Here is a 16,037-nt window from a genome sequence, read left to right on the forward strand (position 1 = left end):
CTGCTTTTGAGGAAACAGGAAGCTATGTTGTGAAGGCCTATACTATGGACTGAATGCTTTTGTATCCCTAGAATGCATATGTTGAAATTCTAACTCCCAAGATAATGGTACTTGGAGGTGGGGCTTTGGAAGATGATTAGGTCATAAGTGCTATGCCTCATAAGGGACTGGGATGAGTGTTCTTATAAAAGAGATCCCAGAGAGCTGTCTTGCCCCTTACACAAAAAGCAGAAAAAATACACTGATTATGAACTGGGAAGTGGACTCTCAGAGGACACCAAATCTGCTGGTACCTTCATCTTGGGTTTTCAAGCCCTTAGAACTGTGAGAAATGAAGTCCTGTTGTTTAGAAAACACTCAATCTATGGTAATTTTAATATGGTAGCACAAATGGATGAAGACAGTCCACGTGGCAAGAAATTGAGGGCAGCTGCTGTCTGACAACCAACATAGAGAATGCTGCCACCACTACATGAGCTTGGAAGGAAATCCTTCCCCAGTCAAGCTTTAGATAAAACCATAGTGCCAACTGCCATCTTGATCTCAGCTTTGTGAATTCTTAAAACAGAGGATTCAGCCAAGCTATGCGTAGACTCCTGACTCACCAAAAATGTGAGATAATAAGTGTATGCTATTTTTATTTTTTATAATATTGCTATGCAGCAATAGCTAAGTTAATAAAAGACATGTATTTTTATATATTTAGCCATAGAACATTTCTCAAAGGATACATAAGAAGTTCTTTTACCTGTGGAAATTGGAAATAAAGGATCAGGGATAGGAGAGAGTGTTTTAATTGTTGCTTTACATACTTTCTTAGTATTTTTAAATAGTAATCATGAGGCTGTATTAGTTTCATTTAAAAAATGAAAACAAGTCCAAAAAATGTCTGAGGAAATCTGAACAATTAGAAGATAACTTATTGGGCCAATGATTATCCACTTTACCCCATCCTTCATTTTATGGATGAAGAATTTCAGTCCCAAACAAGTGAAATAACTTGTTGTATACTTTACATACTTCCCCAAAGTTTTTGTATAGCTTATAATAAAATAGAAATAATAGGGCACTTTGAAAAGAGCAAGAGCTATGTAAAGGAGAAGGGGAGAAGGTAGTGGAAATCATGAACAAGCTAAAACATAGTTACCAAATCTGAGTATAAAGCTTAGCTTTCACTTTCTAAGCATTTAAGGTAAAAAAGAAGAAATATACTGTATGATATACTTCATGTTATCTGGTAAAGAAATACATCCCAAATGAATCAGGTTCAGTGAACCACATGAAGTAGCCTTCATCAAAATACAAACTGAAATGAATAAATCTGTAAATCCTTATAAACAACATCTGGACGTAGTGAAACACAACAGATAAGAACACAGAGTTTTGTGTTGGCGGAGTCAGACTCAAATTCCAGCAACATCACTTACTTAGTGTCCTCTTTAAATCTGAGTTTCTTCATTTATAATCTCCAAGATAATAATACCTCTTTCATAGGTTATTTTTGAGGATTGAATAAGATAATATAGATTAACTTCTTACCACAGTGCCTGCTTCATATTAGTTGTTCAATAAGTGCTAGGAGATTATAAGATTTTCTTTACAATTTAGGACTTTCTAAACATAAATCTTTTTCATATGGACATTTGTTATATTGATCTTAATTAAAAATCAAGGATATTAAAATAGAATCCTGTAAAAATCTGAAGGACGATGAAGCTCCTAGTCACATAACTAGAATGTGATGGAGCCTGCACTAAAATCCAGGACTCCTAGTTTCCAGTTCAGCTCTTCTTTCAACATGGTTCTGGCTGCTGCTTGTAGATATCAGGACTTGATTGGATATTGAAAACTGCTTTGCATGCAAATGGTTTTCCAAACCATCTTGTTGTTTCTATTTCTAGTCGTACTACAAGCAACGAAGATGTTGTAGTTGTTTATTGTTTTAACCGTATTGAGATCTAAGTAGAGAAGGAATTTCCACTTTACACAGTCATTTTATCAGCTGTTTTCCTCTCTGCAGGAATTATCTGCCACATAATACACTGTTTTCCTTTGTATCACTTAAACTGGCCCCAAAGCCTGAAATTTGTTGCTTCCTTAATTGCACCCCACAGGCAAAGTGCCAGGGGGATATTCTTCTGTCAAGTGTCTTCCCGCTTGCACACGTGTTTGTCAAACTGTCATTTAACCTTTCAGGCAATTAATTTGTTAGCAGATCTTCAACAAGCCTTATTAGGGCATGATATCCCCCATGGGCCTATACATTTCTAGGAAGATTTCTGATTTAGTGAAGTAAGTCAGGAAGAAAATCACCAATACAGTATACTAAGGCATATATATGGAATTTAGAAAGATATTAACGATGACCCTATATACAAGACAGGAAAAGAGACACAGATGTATAGAACAGTCTTTTGGACTCTGGGAGAAGGCGAGGGTGGGATCATTTGAGAGAATAGCAATGAAACATGTATATTATCATATGTGAAACAGATCACCAGTCCGGGTTCAATGCATGAGACAGGGTGCTCAGGGCTGGTGTACTGGAATGACCCTGAGGGATGGGATGGGGAGGGCGGTGGGAGGGGGGTTCAGATGGGGAACACATATACACCCATGGCTGATTCATGTCAATGTATGGCAAAAACCACTACAATATTGTAAAGTAATTAGCCTCCAATTAAAATAAACAAATAAATTTAAAAAAATGTTTCCACCTGAAGCCACTGGAGATGGAGGAATTTTTGCTCTTATTGCAGGTGACTGAGGTGTATATGTGCAGAAAACTAATATCTCTATTCAAGGTTAATAGCCAAAAGCAATTTATACAGAGATAGCATCTATAATTGGAGGATTCTTTGAGACACCCAAAGATATTTAGGCAGGGTATTTATTATTTGATGAATTCCAAGGAAAGTTTTGGTGTTTTTCAGTTGCTCAGTCATGTATTACTTTTTGTGACCCCATGGACTGCAGTACACCATGCTTCCCTGTCCCTCACTGTCTCTCAGAGTTTGCTCAAGCTCATGTCCATTGAGTCGATGATGCCATTCAACCATCTCATCCTCTGTTGCCCTTTTCTCCTCTGCTCTCCATCTTTCCCAGCATCAGGGTCTTGTCCAATGAGTCAGCTCTTCACATCAGGTGGCCAAAATATTGGATCTTCAGCTTCAGCCTCAGTCCTTCCAATGAATATTTAGGGTTGATTTCTTTCTTTGATCTTGCTATCCAGGGGACTCTCAAGAGTCTTCTCCAGCACCACAGTTTGAAGCCATCAATTCTTTGGCTCTTAGCCTTCTTTATGGTCCAGCTCTCACATCTGTATATGGCTCCTGGAAAAAGCATAGCTTTGACTAGATGGACCTTTGTCAACAAAGTGATGTCTATGCTTTTTAATATGCTGTCTAAGTTTGTCAAAGCTTTTCTTCCAAGGAGCAAGCATCTCTTAATTTCAATTTTAATTTCACTGCAGTCACTGTCTGCAGTGATTTTGAAGCCCAAGAAAATAAAGTCTGTCACTGTTTCCTTATTTTCCCCATCTATTTGCCATGAAGTAATGGAACCAGATTCCATGATCTTAGATTTTGAATATTGAATTTTAAGCCAGCTTTTTCACTCTCCTCCTTCACCTCTTCAATAGGCTCTTTAGTTCCTCTTCTCTTTCTGCCATTAGGGTGGTATTACCATTAGAAAAGGCCCTGATGCTGGGAGGGATTGGGGGCAGGAGGAGAAGGGGATGGCAGAGGATGAGATGGCTGGATGGCATCACCGACTCGATGGACATGAGTATGAGTAAACTCCAGGAGTTGGTGATGGACAGGGAGGCCTGGCGTACTGCAATTCATGGGGTCGCAAAGAGTCAGACGCGACTGAGCGACTGAACTGAACTGAATTGAACCTGCATTATCTGAGGTTGTTGATATTTCTCCAGGCAATCTTGATTCCAGTTTGTGATTCATCCAGTCTGGCATTTCACATGTAAGTTAAATAAGCAGAGTGACAATATACAGCCTTGGCATACTCCTTTCCCGATTTTGAACCAGTCCATTGTTCCACGTCTGGTTCTAACTGTTGCTTCTTGACCTGTATACAGGTTTCTCAGGAGGCAGTTAAGTTGGTCTGGTATTCAATGGCTTTAAGAATTTTCCACAGTTTGCTGTGATCCACACAGTCAAAGGCTTTAATGTAGTCAATGAAGTAGAAGTAGATGTTTTTTCTGGAATTCTTTTGCATCTTCTTTATCCATTTATCCATTATCCATTTATCCACTTATCCATTGACTGACAGATATGTTTGTTACCATAATCAGTGGATATGATACAGTTGTTACCATATCTTAACTATTGTTACTAATAGTGTGATAAGCATGGGAATGTAGATTTTTTTTATAACATATTTTCATTTACTTTGGATATATACAGAAAAGTGTGATTGGTGGATCATATGGTAGTTCTATTGTTATTTTTTTGAGAAATTTCCAGAGTGGTTGAGTCAATTAATTTACATTCTCACCAATGTGCACAAGAGTTTCTTATTTTCACATTCTCATCAATATTTGTTATCTCTTGTCCTTTTGTCAATAGTCATTTTAACGAGTATTAACTGATACCTCCTTGTGGTTTTAATTTGCAATTCCATGATGATTAATGCTATCACGTATCTTTTAATTTACTTGTTCACCATTTATATGTCTTCCTTGGAGCAATGTCTATTCAGGTCTTTTGGTCACTTATTAATTGGATTGTTGAGGTTTTCTTTTTATATTGACTTTATTAGCTCTTTATATATTTCAGATATTAACTTATTTACAGATGTACAAGCTAGGTTTAGAAAAGGTAGAGGAACAAGACATCAAATTGCCAACATCTGTTGGATCATAGAAAAAGCAAGGAATTCCAGAAAGAGATTGAAGGCAAGAGAAGAAGGAGGTGACAGAGGATGAGATGGTTGGATGGCATAACCAACTCAATGGACATGAGTTTGAACGAACTCTGGGAAATGGTGATGGACAGGGAAGCCTGGCATGCATGCATCCATAGGGTTGCAGAGTCAGACAGAAGTTAGTGACTGATCAGTGATATCTATCTATCTACATACCTGCCTACTACTCAATTAAGAGAGAAAAAAAAAATCCTGTCATTTCCAACACCATGTATGGATCTTGAGGGAATTATGCTAAGTGAATTAAGACAGAGAAAGACAATATCATTTCTATGTAAAGGCTAAAAAAGCTAAACTCATAAAATCAGAGAGTGGAATGGTGATTATCAAGGGTTGAGGGATGGGGAAAATGGGGAGATCTTGATAAAAGTATACAAACTTGCAGTTTGGATATGAATAATCTCTGGAGATCTAATATATAGCATTATGATTATAGTTAATGATACTATATTTTGCATTAACTAGCTAAGGGCTAGATCTTAAATGCTTATCTCAGTTTTAAAAAATAAACAGTTTGCCAGCAGTTTCTATACAATCCAGTTGGTTTTCCCACCATGGATTTGTTGAGCATATGAAGAGATACATTTACATCTGGGCTTTGTTGTTGGATCATCCAGATGTGTTGATTCCCTACCAGGATTGTTCACAAATATATAAATGACCACCAAGATTGCAGGGACAGATTTTGCTGAGGAAAATTTTTCAGGAATCAATTGGACAAGAAGATTGAGAGTGGCTTAGACATTTTATTTTATTTTTCTTCTTGAAATTGAAATAGAAGTTGCTGGCCCTGTTGTCTGTCATATTGCCCAATGATAGTTTCTCTACCAAAAATCCTAACATGTAGGTTCACCGAATGGTACATTCATTTGCAAACATTTCCAGTTTAATCTAATTAATAATATTTTCCAGTTGACGAAGTTTAAGATTTTGAGTTGGTTTGTCTTTTTCTATTTTGTTGTTGTTTATTTGCTCTATTTTGTTTTCTTTTCCATTTGAATTGTTTACTTTCTATTTTGTCCATGGAAATAATCAGCATACAATTCATAATAAGAATAGAAGAAGAGAGTTTTATTTGAACAAAAGTGAAAGCTAGAGGCTGGGACACACAGATTTCAGAAGCACTTGAATTGTCTTCCACTGGACTACAAAATGAGGATGAGGTAGCCTTATAAAGGCAAAATCTGCAGCGTTGCACTTAGTTCCATGAGTTATTTCCAACAAAATATCACTGGAGCTGCAAGAAGTAAGGTTGCTGAAAATATGTTAGTTGGGGTTTGAAATCCTTGTCTTGTATACTCACAGAGAAGACTTTGAGACTATAAGTTTGCAGCTGGCAGCTGTTAGCATATGTTCCTTTGAGAGGGGCTGGTGTTGTCCTGGAGTTTGATACAATTCAGGAAATTCAAGATCCCAGGGATGCAGGAATGTGCTTGAGAAAATGCCCACACTGGTAGTCTAGCTATGTTTTGAATGTGTGAAACAAACACACTTCTATTCCTTTCATCACAAAGACCAATCATTGGATATGACAAGGCTACATCACTTCAAGTTTTAAAAGAGAAAGAATAGCATTTACACACACTTAGTCAGCATGACCTTGGTGTCCAGAAAAGGAAGATTAAAAAAATAATAAGTAAAAGCATACCATACTACCTCAAGTCAACACAAGTTAGAGGTCTAGAAAATATGCTCATAGACCCAATTACAAAGTTTGCACTATTTATGTAGTTTCAGAAAGCAACACTCAGAACAGTTAGAATAAACAATATCCACTTAGTCTTTTTTTTTTCCTTTTCCCTTTCATGTTTATGTGTATCAGAGCCTCAAACACCATAGGTGGGTAGGTGAATGTTGTTTCAATCAGTCGCATTTCAGAGCCTTTTATCACTGAAATCTTGAATATTCATTCAGGAGCCCTGTAGACCTTGCTTGTTGATAGGATCACATAAATTTCTTAAAGTGAATGGATTAATGTTTGAGATACTGTACCTAAAATTCCCTGGCTTTTAGTGGTGCAGTGCTACAAGTGGTTTTAGGTCAATAAACAACAAGATCCATTACAGCTTCTCAGTTTTGGAGCTTACATGTTACCAGTCATTCTAATGGGATCTACGTTGTCTTATCTATTTTTCCTTAGACGATTAGATATATTCCATTAAGCTCAATTCCCTTCCCCTAAGTACCTTGTGTTGATCAGGTCATAAAGTAGGTTAACTCTGCCTGTAGCATATGAAATGGTGTGTTACTGTAATTTGCTCATCAGGACAACACCAGTGAGGACTCCAAGTGAACAGAGATCTTTTCTGCCTTAGACACTGTTGCATCTCCAGCACTTAGGACAAGGTTTAGACTCCAGGAGATACTCAAACATTTGTCTAATGACTAAAAAAATTTCAAATTTAAGATAATAGTCTCCTTAAATATGAAAAATTATAAAATATTGGCAATGTAATCAAAGCAACAAGTCACAAATGGATAACTAAATTGTTGAGTTTCAAGGTGCCCAGGGTTCAATTTCAGGAGTGTGTTAGCATGTGACTTGCTATGCTTCAATCAACTATATTATACTTTGGAAATCTTCCATTATATGGAAAGATATAAAGTGTTAAAAAAAGATATCTATGTTTGAAAGGAATTTAAGAAAGAATGAACACAAAAAGGGGCAATTTTTCAGTATCTTTCTGATCTGTCCAAGGAGAAAGATACCCTGGCTAGATGACTCAGGTGTTCAATTCCCTTAACTAGTATCCTTGATTCTGACTTACCTTAAAAGTAATGACGAATTAATCATATAAATGTATATAGGCAAGTTTGAGTATATTCTTGACTTTCTTTTGCCATCAACATTTTATTTCCCCCCAAATATGGCAATTTCTTTTCACTCTTAACTAATCTTCTTAGTAAACTATAATATCAAGGGTGAAACAGATCACCAGCCCAGGTTGGATGCATGAGACAAGTGCTCAGGGCTGGTGCACTGGGAAGACCCAGAGGGATGGGATGGAGAGGGAGGCGGGAGGGGGGATCGGGATGGGGAAAACATGTAAATCCATTGCTGATTCATGCCAATGTAAGACAAAAACCACTACAATATTGTAAAGTAATTAGCCTCCAACTAATAAAAACAGATGGAAAAAAAATAAACTATACTAGTTTTTGGCTGTATCTGTTACCTTCAATAAGATTTGTTCCTTACTTAGAATCATGGAATTCTAGACACACTTCTTAATGGACCATCTATAGTCCAATGCATTTTCAACTCCTAATCATAAAGTTAATCTAGTAGGTTATGATTTTATGGAAAATAATAGAATATAAAAAATATTAACATGCATCTCATGCAGAAATGATGGAGTATTATATCAGGAAACTTCTACTTAAATGTAAGTATATACATTCATATATGTGGACTGAATTGTAATGTAAAATATATTTCTTATTATGAGCCATAGTCAGAAAGTTTTAAAAGTCACTAATATAGTGGATTCTTCTTGTTTATAATGATAAAGAAACTGAGACTCAGTGGGAGGTAGTCTCTAACACAAGGTCACACAACTGATCAATAACAAATTAGATTAGGTTTTACATCTATTGATTCCTTGCTTCCAGGACTTTAAGTCTTAGTTTTAACCATGAGATTTTGGACAGATAGTTTAACTTCCCTAAGCCTCAACTTGATAATCCCCAAATAGAGTGTGATTTATCTGACCTACTTTTCAGTGTTGTTATCTGTTTTAAACAAATAATGAATGTAAAGAACTCTAGAAAAGTGAGCATTTATAGATATCCTTTCTAATCATGGATACATATCCACTCTCCTACAATTCAGAACAAGCATATATATATATATATATATACACTCCTGTGCTCAGTGCTCAGTCACTAAGTAGTGTCTGACTGTTTGTGACACCATGGACTGTAGCCCACCAGGCTCCTCTGCCCTTCTGTCCATGGAGTTTTTCAAGCCAGAATACTGGAGTGGGTTGCCATTTCCTACTCCAGGGGATCTTCTGGGCCCAGGGATTGAACCCACGTCTCCTGAGTCTCCTGCATTGGCAGGCAGATTCTTTACCACTGTGCCATCTGGAAAGCTATATATATATATATATATATATATTTCCAGATGAGTCAGTGGAATAACTCATCATTATGACTTCATTCAGACCATCTCTTTGAAATGTTAAGTTGACTCCATTATACTCATATCCATCCAGTTTTGGAGGCAAAACAGATAGTACTTGTCCCTTAGCATTGTAGATAGATAGAAAGATTCACTTTGAAACTCATCCCTCTGTAACTTGATGACCTCCCATGAGTAGTTCCAAGCATACACCATCTGGGAGTAAGCCTAATAGGCATGTGGTAGTCTGTATTTGCCATCCCAGGGGAGAGCACACATGTTTGGATGTGATTATCAGCCTGAAAAGTGACACCTCACTGATGTCCTAAGTGAGGGTGGAGTTTATTTGATTTTCCTTTCCATGTGATCAGTCAGCCTGAGAAGGTGATGCTTAAGCCAAGGCAGCATTTCCTTTCATGTGACAAAGGAAAGTAATCAGGAGGAAATTCTAAGCCACAGAAGATCTCCCACCCATAATTGTGATGTGATATTGCTGAATTATAGCTTCATCCAAGGGAGGGCTGAAAGTTTATGCCAAGTACATGCATGCAACTCATTCAATTTGTTGAAGGGAGAATTTTGCCTGCTTATTTGGCAGCCATGAAAACTATGTTGGCAGAAGAGAAGCTTCCAAATCACAGCACATGTTCTAGTATCCCAGCAATCTCTGTTGTGAAGTACTTTCCTTAGGAATATTTCCTTATGTACTATGGGCCAGGATCCAATCATCAAGGCCAGCCAGTACATTTGTGTGAAGTTGGTGAAGTACATTTTATTTTCAGAAATTTCATCCTCCTATAAACCTTATACTCCTCCATTCCCCTTCCCCATCAAGTACCCAGGGATGGGAATATGCATATACTGTCAGGTTCCATACATAAGTGTCTTATGAAATTTGCATTTTATGGGAATGTGAGGATATTTATAGAAGTTCACACATGCTTCCAGTAGTGAGAGTGAATTGGAAGTCTTTCTGGAAATGACTCCCAATAACATCATGTAAATAAGACATATAAATTTCTTTGCTTTTTTCTTATGTTCCAAGGGCTGAGTTAAGTGTTTTGTATATAATGTCCTATTTGGTCATCCAAAATCTTTATGACTTAAGTATTACTGTAACCCTCATCGCATAGATGAGAAAACAGAGGCTTGAAGATATTCAAGTACCATGATCAAGGTCACAGAGTTAATACATGGTAGAGATGGGTTTGGACTACAGGGTGAAATATTATATCAGGCAATCCTTCTCAGAAGATAACTATCTAACCATAAGTATAACCTTGTGGGAGAGCGCTGATCATATCCAAAGGAAAAAACTTGTCTTACCTCAGGACCTTCTAACATAACAGACTTGCCAATTGGCTACCTGCACAGCACAAAGACTGGCTTCTTCTGGGTGAAAAAGAATCTTGATTTCACATAAGCTAAATACTGTAAGTATTTAGGGCTTCCCTGATGGCTCAGTGATAAGGAATCCACCTGCCAATGTAGAAGATGTGGTGTGTTCAATCCCTGGGTCAGGAAGGTCCCCTGGAGAAGGAAATGGCAACCCACTCCAGTATTCTTGCCTGAGAAATCCCATGGACAGGGGAGCCTGGAGGGCTACAGTCCATGGAGTCACAAAAGAGTTGGACACAACTTAGCAGCTAAACAACAACAACCATACTATATGTACCTAGATAAGAAAAAGACTAGTTTATCTGGCAGAACTTACTGATTCAAAAAATATTTATTGAATATTTGCTATGTATCAGTCCATAGTTTTAAATGTTGGGGGGATTGGAAGGAACAATACAGACCAAATCCTTTTTCTTATGGACTATACATTCTGGTCAACAAAGACAGATAATAACAGATTAAATTAAATCATACAGGGTGTTAGATGATTATAAATGCCATAAAAAATAAAGCAGAATAAGGGATGGGAGCATTAGTTGAGGTGGATAATTATCAACAGAGTGGTCAGCAAGTCCACATTGAGAAAATTACTTTTAACAAGGTGACAGAGCATGTGCTTGATTTGCTGGGAATGTAAGGAGAATAATAAATGATAACTATTATTAATTTTATTGTTTTTAGATGTCACAATAATTTAGATTTTTAAAAGAGTTTATCTTTTTCAAAGTTCTTTTACATCTTTTATTCCATTAGATTATCACAAAATCCTTACAATGTGGGAGGAACAAGCAGTATCCCTCTTTGAGCAAAAGGAAAACTGAAGTCTGAGGTGAAATGATACAGTAAAGTCACAGTGAGTAAATGGTTAAGCCAGAGAAAGGATCCAAGACTCTGAATCAAATTTCAGTACAATTACTACTCTGCTGTGATTTTTTTTAGGTCTTACCAATGGAGAGTACAAAACTCACAATTCATGTCTGGCTATTTAAGTACATTCATTTCTAGACAGGCATGGAAAATCTGAGGGGCCAAAAGGTTCAGTCATGAATTTCTTCTTAAAAAAAAAAAAAAAGGAAATCTAATTACAGGAGCTTTAACAAATATACAGGTCATGCAATAGAAAATCTTAACTTTACAGGTGAAGAAACTGTGGTCCAGATAGTGAGAGTGTCTTGCCCAGACACACAGGGAGATAGGAGCAAAACTGAGGACAGAACTCAGGTCTTCTGAGTCCCCACATAGTATTCACCCAACTGTCACAAAGAATACCTTAATTATCCCTCCTGGATTCAGAATTCAGGGAAATTATTCCTGCTTGTGGAATAGATGCTGTTTCAAGATACCAAACCCCCATAATGAAAGTTATTTCAATGTGTGATGCTAAGAACAGGGAGAATCTTCATGGAACCAATATATGTATATTTTTTTCAGATTTAGAATCCCCAAATTATTACAGATACCACCCTTATTCAAATCATTACTGAAAGGCTCTGACATGATTTTTCCCTAAAAATCTATATTGGTTAAGAATGTTAAAGTAAGTATCAGTCATGAAAGCTTTCAAGAAGTCTTTGCAAAGTGTCTACTGTGTGTCTATCATGGTGATGAGCAGTTTTGGAGATATGAAATGGATATAATGAGTCTAACTTTAGATATGCCTCTGTCTAGGTATGTGACTTTGGTCAAAATTTTATCCCTGAGTATTAATCTCTATAGACCCTTTGAGTTGAAATATTTCATGAGTCTATAAATCTCAAACTACTCATACCCCAAACTATATTCTTGAACTTTCTCCACCTCCGAGTCTTCTCTAGTCTTGGTCTTTCTTATCTTAGTTGATGGTACCTCCATCTTCCTGTTGCTCAGCACAAAGATGCTAGATCATTTTTGACTTTTTTTTTTTTTTTAGATACAACACTCTGTCAGAAAACCATGTTAGTTCTACATTTAAAGTACATCCAGAGTTCAGTGCTTCTCACTAATTCCATTACTACCACCCTAGTCCATGGAATAAATTGTCTCAGGCCTAGAACATCACAATATTCTAAACTGGCTTTACTGTATGCTAACTTGCTCCTTAAGTCTGTTCTTATAACAAACAGAGAGACCTATTAAAACAGAAATCAGATTGCTTTCATCTTCAGAGTAAAAGCCAAAATTCTAATAATGATCTCAATGTCCTGGATCTAATCCCTGACATGATCTACTACTTTCTCCCTTGCTTAACCTATTATTCCAGTCAGAGAGGCTTCCTTATTGCTCCTTGAACACAGTAATTCAAGACAATTTGAGTCTCAAGGTCTTCACACTAGCTGTTACCTCTGACAGAAACACTACTCCCAGAGTACTGTCAACAAATCAGCAACATCACACTCATTTTGGAAACTGTTAGAAATGCAAATTCTTCAGTACTATAAGACACCAGCTGAATAAAAAATTTTGGATGTGAATTTCAGCAATATGTCTTGTAAACAAGCCCCATACGCTGCCTCCAGCTGATTCTTCTGCAAACTAAAGTTTGAGAACTACTGGTATAGAAATAGTATTTAATTTAAAATATTAATTTTAACCTTTACAAACTGCATTAATATAAGAAATTATAAACTTTCCTGCTCCATTTATTAGCATAATAACACTATTAAAATAGCATGATAGAGTTTGTTTTAGGTCAGAGCTTTAATTTTTAAACACCTGAGCTTTGAGATTAGTCAGTACTTTTTAAATTTTATTTTTTAATTTAAAGGTGATTGATTTACAGAATTTTGTTGTTTTTTGTCAAACCTCAACATGAATCAGCCATAGGTATACGTATGTCCCCTCCCTCTTGAACCTCCCTCCCATCTCCCTCCCCATCCCACCCCTCTAGGTTGATACAGAGCCCCTGTGTGAATTCTCTGAGACATGCAGGAAATTTCCATTGACTACCTATTTTACATATGGTAATGTAAGTCTCCATGTTATTCTGTCCATACATCTCACCCTCTCCGCCCCTCTCCCCATGTAGATAAGTCTGTGCTTTATATCTGTATCTCCATTGCTATCCTACAGATAAATTCTTTGGTACCATCTTTCTAGATTCCGTATATATGTGCTAGTATACAATATTTATCTTTCTCTTTCTGACTTACTTCACACTGTATAATAGGCTCTAGGTTCATGCACCTCATTAGAACTGACTCAAATGTGTTACTTCTTATGGTTGAGTAATATTCCATTATGTATATGTATGTACCACAACGTCTTTATCCATTCAGCTGTCGATGGATATCTAGGTGCTTCCACGTTCTAACTATTATAAATAATGCTGCAATGAACATTGGGGTACATTTGTCTCTCTCAATTTTGGTTTTCTCAGGGTATATACATAGGAGTGGGATTGCTGGGTCATATGGTGCTTTTAATAAGTTTTAAATGGAATATCCATACTGTCTTCCATAGTGGCTCTATCAATTTACATTCCCAGCAATAGGACAAGAGGGCTCCCTTTTCTCCACACTCTCTCCAGCATTTATTGTTTGCAGACTTTTTGGTGATGGCCATTCTGATTGGTGTGAGGTGATATCTCATTGTAGTTTTGATTTTCACTTTTCTAATAATGAGAGGAAACAGTGTCAGACTTTATTTTGGGGGCTCCAAAATCACTGCAGATGGTGATTGCAGCCATGAAATTAAAAGACACTTACTCCTTGGACAGAAAGTTATGACCAACCTAGATAGCATATTAAAAAGCAGAGATATTACTTTGCCAAAAAAGATCCGTCTGGTCAAGGCTATGGTTTTTCCAGTGCTCATGTATGGATGTGAGAGTTGGACTGTGAAGAAAGCTGAGCACCAAAGAATTGATGCTTTTGAACTGTGGTGTTGGAGAAGACTCTTGAGAGTCCCTTGCACTGCAAGAAGATCCAACCAGCCCATCCTGAAGGAGATCAGTCCTGGGTGTTCACTGGAAGGACTGATGCTGAAGCTGAAACTCCAATACTTTGGCCACCTCATGCAAATATTTGACTCATTGGAAAAGACCCTGATGCTAGGAGGGATTGGGGACAGGAGAAGAAGGGGAACAAAGGATGAGATGGCTGGATGGCATCACCGACTCAATGAACATGAGTTTGAGTAAACTCCAGGAGTTGGTGATGGACAGGGAGGCCTGGCATGCTGCGCTTCATGGGGTCACAAAGAGTCAGACACGACTGAGCGACTGAACTGAACTGAACTGAATAATCAGTGATATTGAGTATCTTTTCATGTGTTTTTTAGCCATCTGTATGTCTTCTTTGGAAAAATGACTGTTTAGATCTTTTCCCCACTTTCTGATTGTGTTGTTTGTCAAGATCCTCTATGATCCATCTCCTCCTGCTGCTGCTGCTAAGTCGCTTCAGTCGTGTCTGACTCTGTGTGACCGCATAGACAGCAGTCCACCAGGCTCCCCCATCCCTGGGATTCTCCAGGCAAGAACACTGCAGTGGGTCGCCATTTCTTTCTCCAATGCATGAAAGGAAAAGTGAAAGTGAAGTCGCGCAGTCGTGTCTGACTCTTACTGACCCCATGGACTGCAGCCTACCAGGCTCCTCAGTCCATGGGATTTTCCAGGCGAGAGTACCCATTTCCTAGAGTAATGGAAATAAAAGCAAAAGTAAACAAGTGGGACCTGATCAAACTTAAAAGCCTTTACACAGCAAAGGAAACTATAAGCAAGGTGAAAAGACAGTCCTCAGAATAGGAGAAAATAATAGCAAATGAAACAACTGACAAATGATTAATTTCCAAAATATACAAGCAGCTCATACAACTTAATTAGTACTTTTTGATATTATTGGTTTTTACTGCAATTTTTGCTCAGACTTTATTACTTTTCTCACCCTAAGTAAGTAGTCCTTGTGTTTTCCATCTCTGTTTTTGCTCAGGCTGTTCCTCCTTTCAAATGTTATACTTGCTGTGCTGTGCTTAGTTGCTCAGTCATGTCTGACTCCTTGAGATGTCATGGACTGTAGTCCACCAGATTCCTCTGTCCATGGGGATTCTCCAGGCAAGAATACTAGAGTGAGTTGCCATGCATTCCTCCAGGGGATCTTCTCAACCCAGGGATTAAACCCAAGTCTCCCGCATTGCAGGAAGATTCTTTACCATCTAAGCTACCAAGAAAGCCCAATGTTATACTTACCTCCACCTCTTCAACTCTTACCCAACCCTCAAGGTCTACTTGAAAACCTACCTTCATGTGGAAAGCTATTCTGAATAATGCAGTTCAGAAGAATCACATTCTTTCTATTCTGAACTCTCTTGTAGCACTTAAAATTACTACTGTTTATCTAATAGTGTTAGGAGTATTTTCCGTTTTCCTCTCCTTTGACTGTAAACACTTAGAGCAGGGTTCATGTTTTATATGTTGTGTATCTTGCCCACTACTCTACACATACTCTCTGAGAATATAGAGATAATCATTATGCCTTAAACGCACTAAATATTTTCTGGAATAGCAAGCCTAGATATGTCATCAATAAAGTCATTGAAACCAAACTCCTGAATATCAAATCTTCTTGCAAGCCACTTCATTTTAGCACTAAAATACCAGTGC

This window comes from Cervus canadensis, chromosome X (assembly GCF_019320065.1).
Source record: "Cervus canadensis isolate Bull #8, Minnesota chromosome X, ASM1932006v1, whole genome shotgun sequence".
Classification (NCBI taxonomy): Eukaryota; Metazoa; Chordata; class Mammalia; order Artiodactyla; family Cervidae; genus Cervus; species Cervus canadensis.